Here is a 24,217-nt window from a genome sequence, read left to right on the forward strand (position 1 = left end):
GATTGGAGAAATTTTTTGGCTAAATGGTAACAATTAAACTACTTGAATACTTACTTCAGTTGCTACTGTAATTCCAGAGGTTGGTGAGTGCAATTGTCATAAAGGTATTTAGTACAGTATTACTTGTACTCAAGACACAACAACTGAGAAACAACAGAGCATAAAAAAAGAAACACATAAATAAAAAAAAATGGGTAGATCAAAAACAAATAAAACTTCTACTCCAATGAATGAAGACAAGAGCCCAGAAGAAACTGCAAATCAGCCAGAAGTAACCATAGATAAGAAAAGTATGCAAGCAATAATAAACTTATTAATCACAGAAATGAAAACAGCATTGGAGGAAAGGAATGGCAGTATTAGGGAAACAACAGTTGAGACCCCCAAGGAAAATACTGATTATCTTGAGACAATTAGAGAACTGAAAGCTGAAATAGCTGTAATGAAGAAAGAAGCTGAGGCAAGGGAAAGCAGAATAACAGAAGCAGAAAACAGAATTAGTTAGACAGAGGATGAGTTAGAGAAAACTAAGAAAGAGGTGAAAGAGCTTAAAAAGAGATTGAGAGACACTGAAAACAACAACAGAGACATATGGGATGATCTCAAAAGAAGTAACATTCGTATAATTGGCCTGCCAGAGGAAGAAAGAGAGGAAGGGGAAGCAAACATTCTAGAGGAAATAATACAAGAAAACTTCCCAGACCTGAATAACAGAAAGGATATCAAGGTTCAAGAGGCCCAGAGAGTACCAAACAGAATCAACCCAGACCTGAAGACACCAAGACACATCATAGTCACAATGAGAAGAAGTAAGGATAAAGAAAGGATCCTAAAGGCTGCAAGAGAGAAACAAAAAGTCACATACAGGGGAAAACCCATAAGACTATCTGCAGATTTCTCAACTCAAACTCTAAAAGCCAGAAGGGAGTGGCAAGATATCTATCGAAGCCTGAATGAAAAAGGGATTCAACCAAGGATAATATAGCCTGCTAGACTTTCATTCAAGCTAGATGGAGGGATCAAAACCTTCTTAGACAAACAACAGTTAAAGGAGGCAACTATCACCAGGCCGGCCCTGAAAGAGGTACTAAAAGACCTCTTATAAACAAGAACATCACTATAATACTTGCAATATATCAGAGCAAACAAATTGTTTCTTAGAACAATGGCACTACAATACATTAAATCCATAATATCAATAAATGTCAATGGCTTAAACTCACCCATCAAAAGGCACAGGGTGGGGGGATGGATCAGAAAACATAACCCAACCATATGCTGCTTGCAAGAATCTCATCTGTCACAACAAGATAAACACAGACTTAAAGTGAAAGGATGGAAAACTATCATACAGGCTAACGGTCCACAAAAAAGGGCAGGAACAGGCATTCTCAGACACGATAGATTTTAAATTAAATAAAGTAATAAAAGATAGGCAAGGACATTACATAATGATTAGAGGATCAATCAGCCAAGAAGACTTAACAATTATTAACATCTATGCACGCAACGAGGGACCATCTAAATGCATTAAGCATCTACTGAAAGAATTTCAAAAAGACATCAATAGTAATACAATAATAGTGGGAGACTTCAATACCCCACTCTCACACTTAGACAGATCAACAAAGCAGAGAACCAATAAAGATACAAGAGAATTGAATGAAGAGATTGACAGACTAGACCTCTTGGACATTTTCAGACTCCTCCACCCCAAAAAACTGGAATACACCTTCTTTTCAAATCCACATAACACATACTCAAGGATAGACCACATGTTAGGCCACAAAGACAGCATCAATAAATTCAAGAGCATTGAAATCATCCCAAGTATCTTCTCAGACCACAGTGGAGTAAAACTAACATTTAACAACAAACAGAAAATTAATAAAGACACAGAATTTGGAAACTAAACAACATGCTCCTTAAGAACCACTGGGTCAGAGACTCACTCAAGCAGGAAATTCAAATGTTCCTAGAAACTAATGAAAATGAAGACACAACCTATCAAAACATTTGGGACACAGCTAAAGCAGTACTGAGAGGGAAACTTATAGCCATACAATCACATATTAACACCAAGAAGAAGCTCAAATGAACGACCTTACTGCACACCTCAAGGACTTAGAGGAAGAGGAACAAAGGAACCCTAAAGCAACCAGAAGGACAGAAATCACTAAAGTTCGAGCAGAAATAAACAACATCGAAAATAAAAGAACCATACAAAAGATCAATGAAGCCAAATGTTGGTTCTTTGAAAGATTAAACAAGATTGACAAACCCCTAGCCAGACTCACCAAACAAAAAAGAGAGAAGACTCAAATTAATAGAATTGTAAACGATGGAGGAGATATCACAATAGACACCACAGAAATCCAGAGAATCCTGTGAAACTTCTATAAAGAACTATATGCCACCAAGCTAGAGAATCTGGAAGAAATGGATCAATTCCTAGAAATCTATGCACTTAAAAAACTGAACCAAGAAGAACTACAAAATCTAAATGTACCAATCACAGACAAAGAAATTGATACCGTTATTAAGAGTCTCCCCAACAATAAAAGTTCTGGAACAGATGGCTTCACAAACGAATTCTACAAAACTTTCAGGAAACAGTTAGTACCCATACTTCTTAAGCTATTCCATAAGATTGAAGAAATAGGAATACTCCCTTCCACCTTCTATGAAGCCAACATCACCCTGATATCAAAAGCTGATAGGGACAGAACAAAAAAGGAAAACTACAGACCAATATCTCTGCTGAACATAGATGCCAAAATATTAAACAAGATCTTGGCCAACCGGATACAGCAACATATCAAAAAGATTGTTCATCACGACCAAGTGGGATTCATCCCAGGAATGCAAGGCTGGTTCAACATCCGTAAGTCAATCAATGTCATTCACCACATCAATAAAAGCAAAGCCAAAAACCACATGATAATCTCAATAGATGCAGAGAAAGCCTTTGACAAAATCCAACACCCATTCATGCTCAAAACTCTACAAAAAATGGGAATACATGGGAAATTCCTCAAGATAGTGGAATCTATATATAGCAAATCTACAGCCAACATCATACTCAATGGACAGAAGCTGAAAGCATTCCACATCAGATCAGGGACTAGACAGGGCTGTCCACTGTTACCATTACTCTTCAACATAGTATTGGAACTTCTTGCCATAGCAATCAGGCAAGAGAAAGAAATCAACGAAATACAGATTGGAAGGGAAGAAGTTAAGCTCTCACTATTTACAGATGATATGATAGTATACATAGAAAGACCAAAAGAATCCAGTAGAAATATACTGGAAGTTATTAGGCAATATAGCAAGGTATCAGGCTACAAAATCAATGTACAAAAATCAGTGGCATTTCTTTATGCAAACACTAAATCTGAAGAAAAAGACATCCAGAAATCATTCCCATTTACTGTTTCAGCAAAATCAATCAAATACCTAGGAATAAAGTTGACCAAAGAAGTGAAAGACTTGTATGCTGAAAACTATGAGTCACTACTCAAGGATATAGAAACTGATACCAAGAAATGGAAAGATATCCCATGCTCATGGATTGGAAGAATAAATATGATCAAAATGAATATTCTCCCCAGAGCCATATACAAATTTAATGCAATACCCATCAAAGTTCCACCAAGCTTCTTTAAGAGAATAGAACAAACACTACAACAATTTATCTGGAACATGAAAACACCTAGAATTGCCAAAACCATCTTGAGGAAAAGAAACAGAAATGGAGGCATCACACTCCCAGACCTTAAACTATATTATAAAGCCATCATCATCAAAACATCATGGTACTGGAACAAAAATAGGCACACAGACCAGTGGAACAGAATTGAAAGCCCAGAAATAAATCCCCACACCTATGGGCATCTAATCTTTGATAAGGGTGCCCAAAGGATTAAATGGGAAAAGGAGGCTCTCTTCATTAAATGGTGCTGGGAAAACTGGGTTGTAACATGCAGAAGAATGAAATTGAACCACTTTATCTCACCAGAAACAAAAATCAACTCCAAATGGATCAAAGATCTAGATGTCAGACCAGAAACAATCAAATACTTAGAGGAAAACATTGGTAAAACAGTTTCCCACCTACACCTCAAGGACATTGTTGATGAATCAAACCCAATTGCAAGGAAGACTAAAGCAGAAACAAACCAATGGGACTACATCAAATTGAAAAGCTTCTGCACATCCAAAGAAACTATTAAACAGAGAGACCCCTCACAGAATGGGAGAAGATCTTCACACGCCAGACATCTGACAAGAAACTAATCACCAAAATATATAAAGAGCTCAGCAAACTTAGCACCAAAAAAGCAAATGACCCCATCCAAAAATAGGCAGGGGATATGAACAAAACATTCACCTCAGAGGAGATCCAAAAGGCTAACAAACATATGAAAAACTGCTCTAGGTCACTGATTGTCAGTGAAATGCAAATTATGACAACACTAAGATACCACCTCACTCCTGTAAGAATGGCATACATCAAAAAGGACAGCAGCAACAAATGCTGGAGAGGTTGTGGGGACAGAGGAACCCTTTTACATTGCTGGTGGGAATGCAAATTGGTACAGCCTCTTTGGAGAGCAGTCTGGAAAACTCTCAGAAGGCTAGACATGGACCTTCCATATGATCCAGTAATTCCTCTCCTGGCGTTATAACCCAAGGACTCCATAACACCCAACCAAAAAGAGGTGTGTACTCCTATGTTAATAGCAGCAAAATTCATAATAGCTAAAACCTGGAAGCAACCCAGATGCCCAACAACAGATGAGTGGCTGAGAAAGCTGTGGTATATATACACAATGGAATACTATGCAGCGATCAAGAACAATGAACCCACCTTCTCTGACTCATCTTGGACAGAGCTAGAAGGAATTATGTTAAGTGAACTAAGTCAGAAAGATAAAGATGAGTATGGGATGATCCCACTCATCAACAGAAGTTGAGTAAGAAGATCTGAAAGGGAAACTAAAAGCAGGACCTGATCAAATTGTAAGTAGGGCACCAAAGTAAAAACCCTGTGGTGAGGGGTAGACATGTAGCTTCCTGGGACAGTGGGGGGTGGGATTGGGTGAGAGGGATGGGTCACAGTCTTTTGGTGGTGGGAATGGTGTTTATGTACACTCCTAGCAAAATGTAGACATATAAATCACTAGTTATTTAATATGAGAGGGGGAAAATCAGTTGTATGTCTCAAAGTTTCTCAAAACAAAAACTGAATCTTTTTAATTTATAGGCTTTGTATTTGATATGCGGACTTCTCAAAAGCCTAGACCAAGTAGATTAGAAGCATCCAATAGCACAACTATATACAAGATACTGGATACTGTAGAGCAAACCCTAACAAAATGACTTTTCAAAGTTAACCCAATTACCAAATAATGTGATGATAACATTAACTATCGATTGTCTTTTGAACCCTAAGACAGCAGAAACCTCACATCTCCACTATAGAGTCCCTACTTCCCCCAGTCCTGGAACCCTTGGATAGGGCCCACTTTCCCGTATGCGTCTCCCAATCCAAACCAAATAATATTGCATCTGCCGATCACAACCTAACCAACGTAACGATTGCCACCTCAACATGCTTCACCTCAGACTGTGTCCAGAGACTTCACGTGTGGAATGACAACCCATCAGCTTCATTACTCAGGTGAGACCTTTCCTTTTATAGTACACTCTAATTTCATCTCAGGTGGTTCACTTTCTAACAAAGTCCCATAACCTAGATATACACCAGTTTCTGTGAGAGAGAGCATATGTTCACACGTATCCATAAACTACTGCAAAATATATACCTGAAAGGAGAAGTACACTAGAGTTTGCAGTGAGTACCTCCCTAACACTTCCTCTCCACTATTCCAGGCTGGGATCCATGATTGCTCAACAATTTGTTTGGCTTCGTATGTTAACTCTCTTTTCAATCACCAGGTTCCAGATGCCACCAGGATGCTGGCCAGGCTTCCCTGGATTGAAGACCCCACCAATGTGTCCTGGAGCTCAGCTTCCCCAGAGACACACCTTACTAGGGAAAGAGAGAGGCAGACTGGGAGTATGGACCGACCAGTCAACGCCCATGTTCAGCAGGGAAGCAATTACAGAAGCCAGACCTTCTACCTTCTGCAACCCTCAATGACTCTGGATCCATGCTCCCAGAGGGCTAGAGAATGGGAATGCTATCATGGGAGGGGGTGAGTTAAGGAGATTGGGTGGTGGGAATTGTGTAGAGTTGTACCCCTCCTACCTTATGGTTTTGTACGTTAATCCTTTTTTAAATAAAAAATTAAAAATAAAAAAATCAGTAAATTATTTTAAAAACATATCTTATAATGTAGTTGAGATTTCTACAGGTAGATAAAATTTATTTCTTCACTAACACTATCAGGAAAATGATTCAATGCTTGAAAACAAAGAACCAACATCACTGAAGCTGACTTATGGAAATGTATTCAATTTTCTCCTCTTCATCTTCCAATTTTAATTCTTCCCAGCATATTCAAATATAAGCTTATATCACAGATTAGATATATACATTTTGTTTACATATGGGAAAGAGTAACTGATTCTAAAGCCCAGGAGTTTTAAATATCGCCAGCATTAGAATTAACCAGGTAAATGCCTAATAAATTATGATGTGAGCTACCATCAGTGAAGTTTAGTCAGATGAAGTTGCTTGTCCTCTATTTATTTCCTAAGGGCCAACATGACTTTCAGAAGTAATGCTAACCTGTGCTCACTATGAGACTATATTTTGGTATATAAAGAAATAAATTTACAAGGAATAAGAACATGAAGGTTGAAAATATATGTGTGAGTGAACTTTCATAAAAGAGGTAAATGGGCCATATGTTTTACATTGAATTTCAGTACTAATGTTTGCTCTTCATATAGTTTTAGTGAATGTTTAATTAATCCAGCATTATGTAGTATATTGCTGATATATCAGCTACTTATATCTCTACTAATGAACTTTCATTCTCTCAACATTATTAAATATGTTTTAACCATTGTTAATACTAAAATATAATTTGGAAAACAAGTTGTTATTTAGAAGAATATACAGAATAAATAAGTAAATGATTCCTTAGAAAAACAAATGTGTCTGCTGCTCTAGGTGACTGTTGTTACTTGATTATTTTAGATTAAAGTCTACGTGAAAAGTTGAGAGTTGAAAAGAAAGAAAACACCTGACCATGTCTTGTAAAATGTGAGAACTAAGATGGTTACAAAGAGGGGAAAAAAGTGGGTAAAAGGTTATATAGACCTCTGGTGGGTGATGGGCTGACTTGTGCTGGGAAATTGTGCAGATGCAGTCACATCTGCCATGTTGTCCCCTCAGGCTATTGCTAGTTCCTGTGAGAGTTGGGACATTCTCAGAGCACCTGTTCCACCATGTTGTGCCCTCAGGGCATTGTCTATTCCCCATGATATTTGGAGTGCTTTGGTTACTCCTCCCCCTTCCCATTCTTGCGAGAGCTACTCCTATAAAAGCCCTTCTTCTTCCGCACCTGTCTCTCTTACCAGCCCTTCACTTAGATGCAGGAAAGGTTGCTACATGAGGCAGCCATTTTTGCTACCTCCACATGGCCCAAGCTGCTTCTTTCTCATCCAACTCTGAGGTGCCAGTGCAAATAAAGATTTGTGTTCCCTCTTTGCTCCGGATCTCCTCTCTCTCTTCTCCATGGCACAGCTCGACAGACTTGCATGCCCCAAATATGGGTATGGAAATACGCCAGAAACCTGATAAATGTGGAAAACAGTGTTAATTCACTAAAAGTTATTGACAGTTTTTGTGTCTAATCACTTAATATAATTTCATTTTTCTAGTTCAAGTACATGTTTATCTCTTTTTGAAAAGAGTCAGTGTCAAAAATAGAAAGAAAATGGAATTAGGAACAAACAGTGAGCAAACCAATGCAAGACTGGGTTTACAACCCTGGTACAAAATAAGGATATATTGGGAGTCGGGCTGTAGCTCAGCGAATTAAGCAGGTGGTGCAAAGCACAAGGACCGGCATAAGGATCCCGGTTTGAACCCCGGCTCCCCACCTGCAGGGGAGTCGCTTCACAGGCGGTGAAGCAGGTCTGCAGGTGTCTATCTTTCTCTCCTCCTCTCTGTCTTCCCCTCCTCTCTCTGTTTCTCTCTGTCCTATCCAACAACGACAACAACAATAATAACTATAACAATAAAACAACAAGGGCAACAAAAGGGAATAAATAAATAAAATAAAATATTTTTAAAAAATTAATAAAAAAAGGATATATTATAATTTCATTTTGTTTTACCCTCTAACTTTAAGGGAAGTATACTTTAATAACTGACATTGAATTGTATGTGTCATAAAAAATCATAGGAATTTCTGAACACAAGAGATTAATTTTTTTAAATTGATTAACTTATCTAGGCCAAAAAGTTGTAATGTGATCTTAAAAAAAAAAGCAGGGAGAAGTGTAGGTGTAGTGGGAGCCTGTTTTTTACCCTAAGGAAAGTTAAGATGACATAATAGTCTATACATATTTTGGGTTTTCCAGAGGAAAGGGAATGGGTGTGCTCAGTAAAGGAACATTAATGATCACACTGCATGTACAGAAAATGGCAGAGAAATTTTATCAAGAGTGTAAAAGGAAGGACTCTGATGTGTAGCATCCACTTACTGCCTCTATGGGATGCATTGGATCGACCTTCTCGTGGTGCATCCCGTGGGTACCCATTCATTGGGGAAACTGACGATCCTTCCTAGCCGACTGAATCCACATGGATCCCAGTCACTTTCAAAGCCAGCAACAAGCAGCTCCTGACAGCTTTCAACCTGACCTGTTGACTGGCTACGGAAGAAGGGCAAACGCTAGAAGAAGAACTGCCTCTATTCAACCCATCTTTTGGAATGCCTTGCTATATCCACTTTTGAGAAGAAAATAAAACCATTCCTGCACACCAAAGCTGACCAGGATTGAAACTGACTGATAAATATTTGACCACAATATTCTGTCAATAAGACCTGCACTGATTGAAAAGTTCATTTGCATAAAGTGGACTTGAATGTAGACTAGACTGCTAGCAGCCCAAGATTAAGCCTGGAAATTACCAATAGTTCCTGTACTTGAATTTTTAAAGATACTGTCAGGTATCTAAACTGTGAGACACTGCTTTAACAGGAATCCTCCCTTTGGTAGTAGCTGGCCTTGGTTCCATCAGCAAAAATTGTAACTTCATCTCTACCTTGACAAAGGCTCCTAGGGTAAACATAGCTGTTGATGACAAAAAAATGGAAGTCTCTAGGTGTGTCTTCCTTGCATGGAAAGAGTGTTAGGTCTTTTCCTGTCATAACACTAACTTAATTTGATACCAGTCCAGTAGCACATTTTTGTCAAATCTTTCGATTTCTTCAAGATATATTTTACAGAGAGGGTTTGATAGAATTACTTAGTATGAAGTTTAAAGTCTAATCAGAATTGTTCTTCAGGGGATTATTTAATCTCTTATTTCACACTAATACACTACTGAATGCTATGTGGAACTGGTACTTATTCTTCCTGGCTTAACTTCCTATGGACAGAGGTCTTCATGACTGAAGCCAGTTTCTTGATATGAGTGATAGACTTAACAGATAAAATACATGTCTAAATTTTGATTTCATATAAAATTATTTTATTTTAATAATGATCAACAAGACTGTAGGATACGAGGTGTACAATTCCCACTACCAGAGTTCTGTATCCCATGCCCTCCATTGGAAGCTTCCCTATTCTTTATACCTCTGGGAGCATGAACCCAGGATCATTATGGGGTCCAGAAGGTAGAAGGTCTAGGTTTTGTAATTGCTTCTCCCTGGACATGGGCATTGGTAGGTTGATCAGGTTGATTCATATTCCCAGCCTGTTTCATCTTCCCTAGTGGGGCAGGGCTCTGGAGATGTGAGTTTCCATGACACAATGGTGAGGTCATCTACCTAGGGAAGTCAGGTTGGCATCATGGTAGCATCTGCAACACAGTGGCTGAAAAGCATTAAGAGTAAGCTTATCAGATAAAGAAAGGACTACAAAATCTTGATAAGGCCAAGAGATCAGCATGCTTCTGTTGGGAAATTGTGCAGATGCGGTCACATCCACCATGTTGTCCCCTCAGGGTATTTTCAACACCTGTGAGAATTGAAACTCTATTCCCGGAGTGCCTTGTTTCCTAGCCAATCCTGTCCTGACTTGCCACTTCCAGAATTTCTCCCATAAAAGCCCTTCTGCTTCTGCCCCTCCCTCTTTTTGCCCCTTTTCACCTCGGTGACCAGATGCAGAGAAGGGTTACTGTGCATAGCAAGAGGCTGCGTTTTGCTAGCTCCACGTGGCCTTACTGCTGCGCTCTCACCAACTCTGAGGTGCCCGCGTGAATAAAGAATTGTGTTCCCTCTTCACCTGATCTCTTCTCTCTCCCCCGCGGAGCAGCTCTTTTGATCATTACCAGGTTACACCATCACCTGGGGCCTTAGTCAGGGAAGTCTGGGATTCTTACATAAACATGATAGGCTAGACTTCTCTCTACCATCACTGGTCATCTCCATTAGGAACAACATAGTGGGCCCTCTTATGAGCCTCTACTGGACATTGTCCTCAATGTGGAACAACAATGGTAGAGACTGCCACACTCTCCAAAAGGAGGATGGGTCAACATACTCTCCCACTTGAGGAAGACTGGTCCTGAAATGAATGCAGCCTAGAATATTCCTAGCTATGACTATGGAATACAAGCTCAGACCTAGGGATACAGAGGTTGCACAAACTCCTTTGCTAAATATGGGCCTCAGATAAGATCTATGGGGTTTACAGTTAATGGTATTTATATACTGTTCCCATATTTGGGAGCTACTCTGTTCCCTCATCTAGCTTTCTGGTCTTATTTCCAACTTTGGCACCATCTCCCCAGACAATACTTTTACCCCACCTGTTAACTGTGTTAACTGTGGGGCTCAGGCAAAAATTAGTAAAGTAATGAACCCCTTGGAGTATACCTAAAATAGGCTTCCTAGCTTTTTCCAGAATGGAGACCCCGAATCTCATCTACTATATTCTTACCTTTATGTCCCTGATTATTAAATAGTTTTCTCTGCTTTATATAAAAATGATTTTTTCATCACCTGAATTTTACCAGTTGGAGTCAACATTTTCTAATATAGAGAGTGACAAAGTCAAGGACAGAGAAAGATAAAGGGAAAAACACTACAGTATCAAGGCTTTCTATAAGGTGGTTGGGGTTGGGTTTGAACCTGCACACAAATAGCAAGGCAAGCTCCCTATCTAGGTGAATAATTTTGCTGACCATTAAAAATAAAGGTGTTAAAATTATTAGTATGGCATATGTACTGTATGAGAGAAATATTTAAAATCTTCATTGTTTATCTGAAATGCAAATCTAACAGATGGCTTTTATTTCTATTTACTAACCCTAGCATCCTTTGTGATTGCAGGCAGGATAAATATTAGTTCCACTTAAACGTGTAGTTCTAGGAATCCCAGATGTTAACCACTGCTTTAAAATTTTTTTGTAGCAATTAAAGTAAAGTGTAGTTAAAACATATATGTAGGATTCTCAGTACTGTTTCTTTCAAGAGGAATTAGAGAATTTCAGCACATAAGTTTCAGAAATGAGCTCACACAAACTATTTATTAATATCTCCATAAACATTTTAAGAATTAGATCATTGAAGGGTTCTTAGTATAAACAAAAATGCAATATCATGAGAAGATTACTAGAATGTGCTGATGAAAAAAAAACAATTATAAAGTATTCCTTATTTCTTGAAAAGTAATTTTGCCCACATTGTGAAGTAAATTATATTTAGAGGACTTTAACAAATGAACCTATTATAGGAACCAAAACCCAAATCCTCTCTAAACCCTTCAACATTCAACACTAACTGTGGTAAAACAAAAACAAAAATAACTGCCTGATATGCCTAGCTCATTTGAATTTAACAGTTCTCTTCTGTATCTTGTATCATTTTTGCTAAACATTCCTTTTTCTTTCTTTTAAAAATTTAATTTGTTTATTTATTAATTTTGAATAGAGGCAGAGAGAAATTGAGAAGCAAAGAGAAGAGAAAGAGGCACCTACAGCATATTTCAACACTCCTGAAGCTTCCCCCTGCAGGTGAAAACCTGGGCTTGAACCCTGATCACTACAGTGTGTTAGGTCAACTGGTATGCCTTCACCCAACCCACACAAAACATTCCTTTTTATAGACATAGTCATATACAAAGTCATTTCTATTACTGAATGTGTCTAAAAATAACAGCTTAACTTCTGCCAATAATAGAGTCTCAAATAAATAGGCATATGAGAGAATAATGGTTATATTATTAATTCTACTTGGACAGTTTTATATTGTGATAAATTAGCTAATATAATGTTAATATAATGGAATTGAGAAGCAATACTTTAATATATTGGAATTGTGTTTGCATTCATATTTTTGGTTTATTTTTTGCCACTGAGGCTGTTGCTGGGATTCAGTGCCCACACAACAACTCCACCATTTCCTTCCAGTGCCCTTTTTTTCCTTTTCTTTGATAAATGGTGAAGTTACAGAGAGAGCTGTACCATTGCACCACTGCACCACGGCACCACTGCTTGTGAAGCTTCCAGCCTGCATGTAGGAACCAAGTACTTGAACCTATGTCTTCAAGCATGGTAATGTGTTCACTATTAACTGGTAAGTCAGCACCTGGGCCTTTCATTTACATTTTAAATCTGAGTTGATCACAAAGTTTGTATTAATTGTGGAGTTTCATGTTTCCTATATGTATAAAGTAATTTCTCTATGTCAAAGTCTAACCTCTCCTTCAATATGATTTGTATTTATTCTAATATTCAACTTTGTATACCATCAGACAGACCATGTTTGCAGCTAGATTCTGTCTCTAGATTACTTAAACAGATTAGAAGCAATAAAAAACCAAAATTTTGAAATTTTCTCAACCCTTCTAAAAATATGAGACATCCTTTGAAACAAATCTTGTTTTATGCTTCAGGCCATTCTCTTTAGTGTCATACTTCTCTAACCCAAAACTAAGAAGAAAAAAAAAAGAAGTATAAAAGTATTATAGGTCAAATTTGGGTACTTTTCCCCCTCACAGCTCTAAGCCAATTTTTTTTTCATATAGAAAGACAGAGATAGACTGAGTAAAAAACTTCAAAGTACAGGACTTGGGCGGTAGCGCGGCTTAAGCACACGTGGCGCAAAGCGCAAGGATCAAGGTTTGAGCCCCTGGTTCCCCCACCTGCAGGGGAGTCGCTTCACAAGCAGGGAAGTAGGTCTACAGGTGTCTGTCTTTCTCCCCTCCTCTCTCTATTTCTCTCTGTCCTATCCAACAATGATGACAACAATAATAATTACAACAATAAAGCAACAAGGGCAACAAAAGGGAATAAATAAATAAATTAATTAATTTTAAAAAAACTTCAAAGCACCAAACCTATCCATATGGCAAAGACTGTGGTAGAACCTGGGTTTCATACATTACAAAGCAAGCACACTACCAATTTGATCTACCTCGCAGGCCTTAGTCTAAATATTGTATAACATTTTTGCTGTTGAATGATTTTTAAATTATTCTTCTATGATAAAGAAAAACTATTCTTGTTATTATCATTGCTTGATTATCACTGAGAAATTGGCATTTGCTTAGAATTCATTAATAGCCTTATATAATTTTATTACTATGTCAAAAATACAATAATTATAAGAACTTAAATATTAATTTTGTCAAAATTTACAGGAAGTAGGCCAACCTAGTATTAACTCTACAACTTTAAGAAATTTAGCACTTTTCACATTTTTACTCTGTTATCCTCAAGAAGTTAGCATTCATTTTCTGATCCAATACATCTGCAATTTCATTCCCACATACACCAATAAGGGAAAGACATACCTTTTCATTTTAAGGGTTCAAGTGATAATTTGCAGCTCTACTATTCATATGACATTGATCACAATTTCATTGTGTGGACAAATCTAAGTACAAGGGAGTATGTAAATGTGTTTAGATTGATAGCTATACATACAGAAAACTTGTTACTCCTTTGTACTGAAGATGAGGGTGGGAATGAATACTAGGAAATAACAAGTAATCACCAACATAGTAGCTATACCCATTTTTCATTTTCTTAAATTAACTATAATTTTTGTTTTTGCTTTATGGCAGTTTCATATACTGAAAAACATGATTCTTTTTTAATTGTTATTTTTTTCATTTCTAAAAAGGAAACACTGACAAAAACCATAGGATAAGAGTGGTACAAATCTACACAATTCCCACCACCAGATCCATATCCCATCCCCTCCCTTGATAGCTTTCCTGTTTTTTAACCCTCTGGGAGTATGGACCCAAGGTCATTGTGGGATGAAGAAGGTGGAGGCCTGGCTTCTACAATTGCTTCCCCACTGAACATAAGTGTTGACAGGTTGATCCATACTCCCAACCTGCCTCTCTCTTTCCCTAGTAGGGTGGGGTTCTGGGGAATCGAAGCTCCAGGACACACTGGTGGGGTTGTCTGCCCAGGGAAATCTGGTTGGCTCTGTGCTAGCATCTGGAACCTGGTGGCTGAAAAGAGAGTTAACATATAAAGCCAAACAAATTGTTGACTAATCATGAACCTTAAGGCTGGAATAGTACAGATGAAGAGTTGGGGGGGGGGGTCTCCGTTTTGTAGATAGCTAGTAGGCATATTTTAGTTAAATTCCAAAGGGCCTGTGGCTATACTAGTTTTTTTTTTTTTTTTCCTGAGCTTGAAATCTGATATGCAGGTGGATCCAAGTTATTGTATGGGAGCATGATGTCATGACTAGAAAAAGGACCAGAAAGCTGGATCAGGGAAGAGAGTAGCTTCCTAATATAGGAAAGGTGTATAAATATTGTTGACTGTAAACCCCATCGATTTGATACGATCAAATCTGAGTTGGGCGGTAGAACAGCGGGTTAAGCACATGTGGAGCCAATGCAAGGACCTGCTTAAGGATCTGGGTTAGAGTCACAGCTCCCCACCTGCAGGGGAGTCTCTTCACAGGTTGTGAAGAAGGTCTGCAGGTGTCTATCTTTCTCTTCCCCTCCTGTCTCCATTTCTCTCTGTCCTGTCTAATAATGACGACATCAATAACTACAACAATAAAAAACAAGGGCAACAAAAGGGAAATACATAAATAACATATAAAATTAAAAACAAATTTGCACTTTTTATTATTTGTTTATAAAGTAGAAATATCAACAAAACCATAGGATAAGAGGAGAGTGATTCCACACAGTTCCCACCACCAGAGTTCCGTATCCCATCCCCTCCCTTAAAAACTTTCCTGTTCTTTAACCCTGTGGGAACGTGAACCCAGCATCATTATGAGGTCCAGAAGGTGGAAGGTCTGACTTCTGTAACTGTTTCTCTGCTGAACATGGACACTGACAGGTCAATCCATGCTCCCAGCCTGTCTTTCTTTCCCTAATGGTCCAGGGATCTGAAGAGGTGGGGTCCCAGGACATATTGGTGAGGTCATCTGCCCTGGGGAGTCAGGTTGGGGTCATGATAGTATCTGCAACATGATGGCTGAAAGGCATTAAGATATAAAGCAGTACAAATTGTTAAATAATCAGGACCTAAAGGTAAGAATATAGCCAATGAGATTTGGGGTTTCCATTTTGCAAAAGAGCTAGGAAGTCTATTTTAGGTATATTCTAAGGTGCTCATGACTTTATACGTTTTTGTGGAGCCAGGGGAAGAACTGTGTAGTCAGTGCAACCAAGGTTATTCAAATAGAACCACAAATAAATTATTTTTTGTTTTTTGTTTTGTTTTTTACTTTTATTTATTTTTAAAATCTTGGCACTTGATTTTTATTATTTTATTATTTTTTAATTTATTTTCCCTTTTGTTGCCCTTGTTGTTTTATTGTTGTAGTTATTATTGTTGTAGTTGTTGATGCCATCATTGTTGGATATAACAGAGAGAAATGTAAAGAGGAGGGGAAGACAAAGAGGGGAAGAGAAAGACAGACACCTGCAGACCTGCTTCACTACCTGTGAAGCAACTCCCCTGCAAGTGGGGAGCCAGGGCTCCTACTGGAATCATTACCCCTGGTCCTTGCGCTTTGAGCCACGTGCGCTTAACTGACTGCACTACTGCCCTACCCCCTGGTTTTGTTTTATTAAACTTTATTTCTTTGTTTATTTTAAATTTTTAATTATTCTTATGTATCAGGTATAAACAGCCAGAAATTGAGAGGAATAGGGAAAGACAGAAGAGAGACAGAAAGACAAAAAAACACCTACAACACTGTCTCACCACTCTTGAAGCTTACTTGCCCCTGCAGGTGTGTAGCAGTGGCTTGAACCTTGGTCCTTGTGCTTGGTAACATGTGCACTAAATCAGGTGCACTAAACCAGCCCCCAATTTTTTTTCATATTTAATTATTGAAACATGGAGATCTCAGAGTCTTGAAAGAAGGGTAAGATTCTCCACAGAAGAGAGAAAAAAATATTACATGTAGACAGAACAGAATAAGTTAATGATTTGAGAAGAATATAAACCTGACATAAGCTTAAAGATCAGTGAAAGGCAATGACAAGAATGCAAATGGAAAGATTTTTATTCATTTCTGAAAATAATAGGGATATACTGAAGAAAAAAATGTAAGTATTTCCCATTTGTCACCTGGTAATCTATTTCCCCTTCATCAATTTAGGACTAAAAAAAAATTTCAAAGATGTTCATATTTGCTCATTATTTTATATGCTTACTGACTAAATTTTGTAGCTTTAATATTTTAAGGTTTTTCTTTTTCATCTTCATAAATTTTTCTTAAAATATTAATGTGCTGATATTTATATGTACTGTAGTGATTTTCTTCCTTTTTTCCTCCTCTGTCTTTTACCTTTTCTCTCCAAAAGAAGAGAAAAAAAATGTTCACTAGAAGCAATGGAATTGCACAGGTACAAACCACCATTGAAGTCCTGGCAGCAAAGTAAAAAACCAAACAAATAAAGAAATTGAAGTGCAAGTAAAGTGACTTCTGTAAACAATGTTGAGGAAACATTCACTCTCCAGGAGTATCTAATTTTTCATATCATTAATAATGAAACATTTGCACTGCATTATAAATTGTTAAGGAATAATAGAGATCACTGCTCTTTTAATTTGGAAATCAGTGATGTCTATTGGGTATCTTAGGATTCAACTTAATACTTAAACTTTCTACTTGGGGATCAGTATATATGAAAGCTTGAATAGATTCATGACAATAGACATTTTAAAAGGTTTGTTGTTTAAAAATTAGTATCATGTATACTTTCAAAAATTAAAATGACAATTTGATTGTTAAAAATCATAATTATGTAAGTATATTATGACCTATATTTACATATAATCACATTTTTATGAATAAACACTAAAATAATGCATGCTGGATCTAATATTGGTAATTCTAGGCTTAGGTGAAAGTAGAAATCTTTATTAACACTGTGGGATGAATTGGTATACTTGGTCCACACTTAAGCACATTGAAGAATTGATTTTCTGCTCTCATAAAAGCTGTATGGGAAAAATACAAAATCCAATTCTAGCAAAGTAGAAGAATCAAGAGATAACACAACTAAGAAAAAGTTAGCACAAGAGCTTCTAGTAGGTCTTTAATATTCTAAAGTAAATATAAAATTCACTTTAGAAGGAATTGTAATGGAAATATTCAATGCTATCTGCAGAGAGAAGTTTAAATGGTCTCAGTAGATTTTATAAAATTCCACAAAATGAAATCTTTAAATGATAGCAGATATTTAAACACAACTTCAATATTTGTTCAAAGAAATTAATGATCGTGTTTCAAAGTGATTTTTCTATCATTTTTAGCATATTGCTTTTGTCAAAGCTATGAAGGAGACATAAAAATACAACTTTATTTGAAGATAGATTTTATTCCACATATCTAAGATATTGTGATATGTGTTCTTTTTTATATTTTATTTATTTATTTATCAATGAGAGGGATAAGAAGAGAGAGAGAAAGAACCAGACATCACTCTGGTACATGTGCTGCTGGGTATGGAACTCAGTATCTGATGTTTGAGAGTCCAGTGCTTTATCCACTGCGCCACCTCCTGGACCACGTGATATGTGTTCTAAAATAATATCTGCCACAAAGTTGCAGACTGGGCTAATATGATTCCATCCTGACTTCCCTGGGCAGATGACCTCAACAATCTGTCCCAATGTCTCACCTCTCCAGAGCCCTACCTGACTATGGAAAGATAGAAATAAGCTAGGAGAATGGATCACCCTGTCAAAGTCCATGTCTGGCAGAAAAGCAATTATAGAAAACAGAACTCCTATTTTCTGTACCCTAAAAAGAATTTTAGTCCACATCTCCAGAAGAAGAGAAATGTTTAGGGAAGATGACAATAGGGCTCTGAATTCCAACTGCATCCGGACCTGGAGAGAGAAGAGAGAAAAAAGAACATTCGTTAGTTATAGCTGTAGATGTGACTTAGAAAGGAAAAGAAGCAAAACCTTTGAAAAAATGGACAAATATGTATAAATATAGATAGAGAAATAATAGTCAACCCATATCTGTGACCTTAGGTGAACAACAGCAGTTTTCAATGGAGGGAATAGGGACACAAAATCTTGTGTTGGGAATGGTGTGGAAATATAGTCCTGTTTTCTTAGAATTTTGTAAATCAATATTAAATCACTAATAATAAATAATTAATATGATAAATGTACAATCTTATTAATCAATTATCTAAATCTGGCTACATATAGAAACATGAAAATAAGTCACTATGCAATGATGCCAAATCAGTGAAATTTTTCTAGACTGAACTGCACAGTCTTCAATTTTAGCAAGGTTTTAGCTGTCTCCTTTCCACTTATTTAACTCTTCTTTTTTCATAGGAATTTAACACTGAGAAAACAGTTTTAATAAGTGGCATCTGTTTTCTCTTTTAAAAATGAGTTTCACAAAGACTGTTATAATAGATTAAAATCAAAGATGATATACCTCAAAGATTTATTCTTAATTGCTTAATCACAATTTTGAACCAATGCATAATGATCTCATTTGATGACTGAATATCCCTCTGGGTAAAAACAAACAAAAAAAGTCCCACTGAAAACCAAAATAATTGTAATTGTTCAAATTAAAAACTGCAGAGGACTGGGCCCACATCAGCAGGGAAGCTTCAGGAGCAGGAAATCAGATATGCAGACATTTATCATTCTCTCTCTTCTCTATTTCCTCCCACCCCCCTCAATATCTCTCTATCCAAACAAATAAAATTGAAATAAACAATAAGTAAATAAAATTCTTCTAGGAGTGATGGATTCACAATGCTGGCACCAAGTCTTTAGTCACTATCAGGCCACACCACCAGCTGGGGCCCTATTCAGAGAGTCCTAAGACATGATGGGTCTAAACCTAAATTCCTCTCATAAATTCCTCTCGCCTTGTTACCGGTCATCTCTATCAGGAACAACAAAATAGACCCCTTTGTGGGCTTCCCATACGACCTTGCCCTCAACTTGGATCAACAACTGTAGAGAATGTTCCATCCTCTGAAGGGAGGATGGACAACATAATCTATGCTACACCTGAGGAAGATGGGTTGATACTGGGGCAGCTTGGAATGTTCCTACTCATGACCACAGAATATGAGCTCAGATCTAGGGGAATGCAGTAGTCACATAGGCTCCTAAGCTGAATAAGGGCCCCAAACCATATCAAATAGAAGGGGTTTACAATCAACAATCTTTATACACCTTGACCATATTAGGGAGCTACTCTCTTCCCTGATCCAGCTATCTGGTCCTTCTCCAGCCATGACATTATCTCCCCAGACAATAACTTAGATCCAACTGTATATCAGATTTCAAGTTCAGGGGGAAAAAAAAACTAGTATAGCTTGAGGCCCTTTTGAATATAACAAAATATGACTACTAGCTATCTAAATGGAGGACCCCACAACTCTTCATCCAAACTACTCCAGCCTTTAAGTTCATGATTGATCAACAATTTGTTTGGCTTTGTATGTTAACTCTCTTTTCAGCCACAGGTTCCAGATGCTAGCATGATGCCAACCGGACTTCCCTGGACTGACGACCCCACCACTGTGTCCTGGAGCTCTGATTCCCCAGAGCCCCACCCTATTAGAGAAAGAGAGAGGCATGCTGGGAGTATGGATCAACCTGTCAAAGCCCATGTTCGGGGGGAAGCAATTACAGAAGCCAGACCTTCCACCTTCTGCATCCCACAATGACCTTGGGTCCATACTCCTAGAAGGTTAAAGAATAGGAAAGCTATCAGGGCAGGGGATGGGATACGGCGTTCTGGTGGTGGGAATTGTATGGAGTTGTACCCCTCTTATCCTATGGTTTTTGTCAGTGTTTCCTTTTTATAAATAAAAGAAAAGCCTTTAAAAAAGAATAATAAGACAAAAATCAAAACAATAATTTGCACAATGATAATTTTAAAACATAAATAGAATAATCTAGAAAGCTACATCTAACATTATTGTGACATCACATTATTAAAGAACAGTGGTTCGATAATTGTTTTACTATCAGTAAGAATAATATCCAATAAGTTAATCTTCAACTTAATTACACTTTTTATCAATATTCATTTGGTTAATAATATACATGAGTGACATGTGAATAAATCTATATTACAGAGACATAGGGAGTATTTGGTAAAATAACTAATTGATGCATGTTTTCATTGACTTCTTAGTACATAACACATAGCACATTTAATCTTTTATAATGATAAATGCATTTTTACTCACATTTTAACACCTCTGAAATCAGGATATATCTTAAAATTCTATAGCCAGGAAGCATTTGAGAAATATTGTTAGTCCCTATTCATATGAATCAAAATAATTAGAATGTGTATTGAGACTCCAATGTCTCAAAGACAACTAAGAACCATGATTTTTAGAAGTGTTAGTACCTACTCTCTCTATTCAAATAGCACAATTTGTGAAAAATAAAACACTCATAGATAGCTCTATCAAAATACCATTTGTTATTATTGAATCCTAAATATGAAGGAGTTTCACAAATAAAATGCCTAATTATTTCATACATATCCACATATATGGAAAAGGAAAAGAAGGAGAGACTATAAAACTCTGCTCATTTATAAATAGTGAAATGCAAATTAAGGCCACAATGAGATGTCACCTCACACCAATAAGAATGGCCTATATATTATAATATATATACCAACAACAACAACAACAACGACAAAAAGAAAAGTAAAAGTGGAAAGATTTGGAGAAAAATAACTGTGCTGCATTGTTGGTGGGAATATAAACTGGTGCAACCTCTATGGAAAACAGTATGAAGAGTCTTTAAACAAGTGACAATGGAAATATTGTATAATCTTGCAATATTTTAATAAATGTGATCATTTTAACTACAGTATGCTAGAAGTATAAGGACAAATACCAGATAACCCCACTAATAGGAACTTAAGAAAGAAAAAAGAAAAACACAAGGAGAAACTTAAACATAATAGGTCCTAGTACATCAACTATAAAGACTTCAAATGGAGAAAGGCAAGACAGAAGAGGATAGTGAAGGAATACTGCATTGGGTGACAGGAGTGGTGCATAGTTACCTAACCAGGGAAGATAAGAAACTGTACTTATTGATAACAACTGTCCTGTAAACCATTAGTTCCCTCAATAAAGCGATCTAATAAAAAAGCTATGTGATAAGAACTAAAAGACCTTTCAAGTATATAAAATGTCTAAGAAAGCATTATAGCCTAGTATAACTGACATCTTCAGTTTTCTCCTTACTGGAAACAGAAACAGTTCAATGTCTTTAACAAAGCATATGACATATAACAAATTTAACATATAGTGCATATGTTGTATGTTATACAGCAAGGGATTGTACCTCTTCCTACAATCCCTTAACTGATAGCCATCTAATTTCAGTTACAACAGTGGTGATAGTTACTGTGCTCATTGATAATGTCCAGCCTAAAGATCTAAAATAGGGTGCTTGGGCAGTGGCACACCTGGTTAAGCACACATGGTACTAAGCTCAAGAACCCAGACATGGTTCGAGTCCCCGGTCCCCAAATGCCATGAGGACTTTTGCTAGTGGTGAAGCAAGTCTTCAAGTGTCTTGCTTTCCCCCTCACTATCTCTTTTTCCCTTCTCATTTTCTCTCTGTCCTAAAAAATGAAGAAAAATATGGAAAACATGGTTGCCAAGAGCAGTGGCTTCATAGTGCTGATGCCAAACCTCAGCAACTAGAGGCAAAAAAAAAAAAAAAATCTAAGATAGTATCTTAGAGTGCCAGCAAGACAGTTTACTGGGATAATGAACTTGGCTGTCATGGGCATGGCCCAGATTTAAGCCTGGTCCTCATTGCACTGAAGAAGGCTTTGATGTTATGATGTCTTTTTATCTATCTGTGACTCTGTCTTCCTAGCTGAAAAAGTGAGCCTGCATAAGTGAAGACTGTGAGAACAAAGAAGGAGGAGAAGGTGAAGGCAAGGCCGGTGGTGGCTCACCAGGTTACGCTCACATAGTAGGAAACACAAGGACCCGAAGAAGGATCCCGGTTCCAGCCTTGGCTCTCCACCAGCAGGGAGGTCACCTCACAAGTGGTGAAGCAGGTCTGCAGGTATCTTTCTCTTCCCCTCCTTCTTCGATTTCTCTCTGTCCAATACAATAAAAACTAAAAAGAGCTGCCAGGAACAGTGGATTCGTAGTGCCAACACTGAGCCCCGGTGATACCCTGGAGGCAAAAAAAAAAAAAAGAAGAAGAAAGAGAAATATATATTGTGTGTGCACGTCTGATGGTGACACTAAGGTATGGGAAATGAACAATCTTTTTATTATTTTCAAGAAAAATAAAGATATAATAATTTATGTCTGAAAATTACTCATTTAAGTCACTCTTTGTTTACAAAATTCACGTAACACAGAAATTTTAAATCAATTACAGTAATCTATTATTCTCACCACTATACATGCCAAAAGTACTCTTAATATCTTGCCAAAATACACTTAGTATCTGACAAATACTATAACCAATACCTGTAATAAATGGAAGACAGCAGCAATACTTAATTCAAAACACTTGAATTTTATATGGTAATAGAATACAGATTGTAAAGAACATTCATATTTGTTATAATGATACACAAGTTTTATTACGATAAGAAAATACTTAAAATTGCAAGTCATTTGTAACCAGTTCCTAAGTATTGCACATTTTTCTTCTTTTTAATTCTGTTTTTTTTTATTATTATTTAGTTATTTGTTATTGGATAGAGATAGAGAGAAATTGAGAGAGAAGGGGGAAATAGACAGAGAGACACCTGCAGGCCTGCTTCACTGCCTGTGAAGTGACTCCCCTGCAGGTGGGGAGCTGGGGGCTTGAACCGGGATCCTAACTGGTCCCTGAGCTTCGTGCCATATGCACTTAACCCACTGCGCTATAGCCCGACTCCCCACATTTTTCTTCTTTATCTCTACCTTTCATACCGGTTAAACACAGAAATCATAGATTTCTTTGTCCATACTTACCAGCAACTTTCCTGACACAGCCGTGAGTCCTTACAGTTCAGTATCCTGATGCCCTTGAGGACTCAGGTTGAGTGCCCAGAAATTTTCCACCATCCTGTAGCCAGCAATGTGCTACATTGTAGAGCTAACAAGATGGCACTAGCTGCCACCACCAACTCATGCCTGCCCTCCCCTGTGGCTTGGTGAGTTTCTTCAGAAGTCTCAGTTGTGATTTGGTGAGGATTCAGGTGACTTTTTTAAAATTATTTTTTTAAATATTTATTTATTCCGTTTTGTTGCTCTTGTTGTTTATTGCCTTATAGTTATTATTTATGTCGTTGTTGTTAGATAGGACAGAGAGAAATCGAGAGATGAGGGTAAGACGGGGAGAGAAAGATAAACACCTGTAGACATGCTCCACTGCTTGTGAAGCGACTCCCCTGTAGGTGGGGAGCCGGGGGCTTTAACCAGGATCCTTATGCCAGTCCTTGTGCTTTGCACCTTGTGCTTTGCTCTTAACCCGCTGCACTACCACCCTACTCCCTCAGGTGATGTTTTTATTGACTTGTCTTAATATTAAGATCAACAATTTGCTATTGTGAAGCTTAACATTTATTGAAGAATC

The sequence above is a fragment of the Erinaceus europaeus genome, chromosome 8 (genome assembly GCF_950295315.1).
Source record: "Erinaceus europaeus chromosome 8, mEriEur2.1, whole genome shotgun sequence".
Lineage (NCBI taxonomy): Eukaryota > Metazoa > Chordata > Mammalia > Eulipotyphla > Erinaceidae > Erinaceus > Erinaceus europaeus.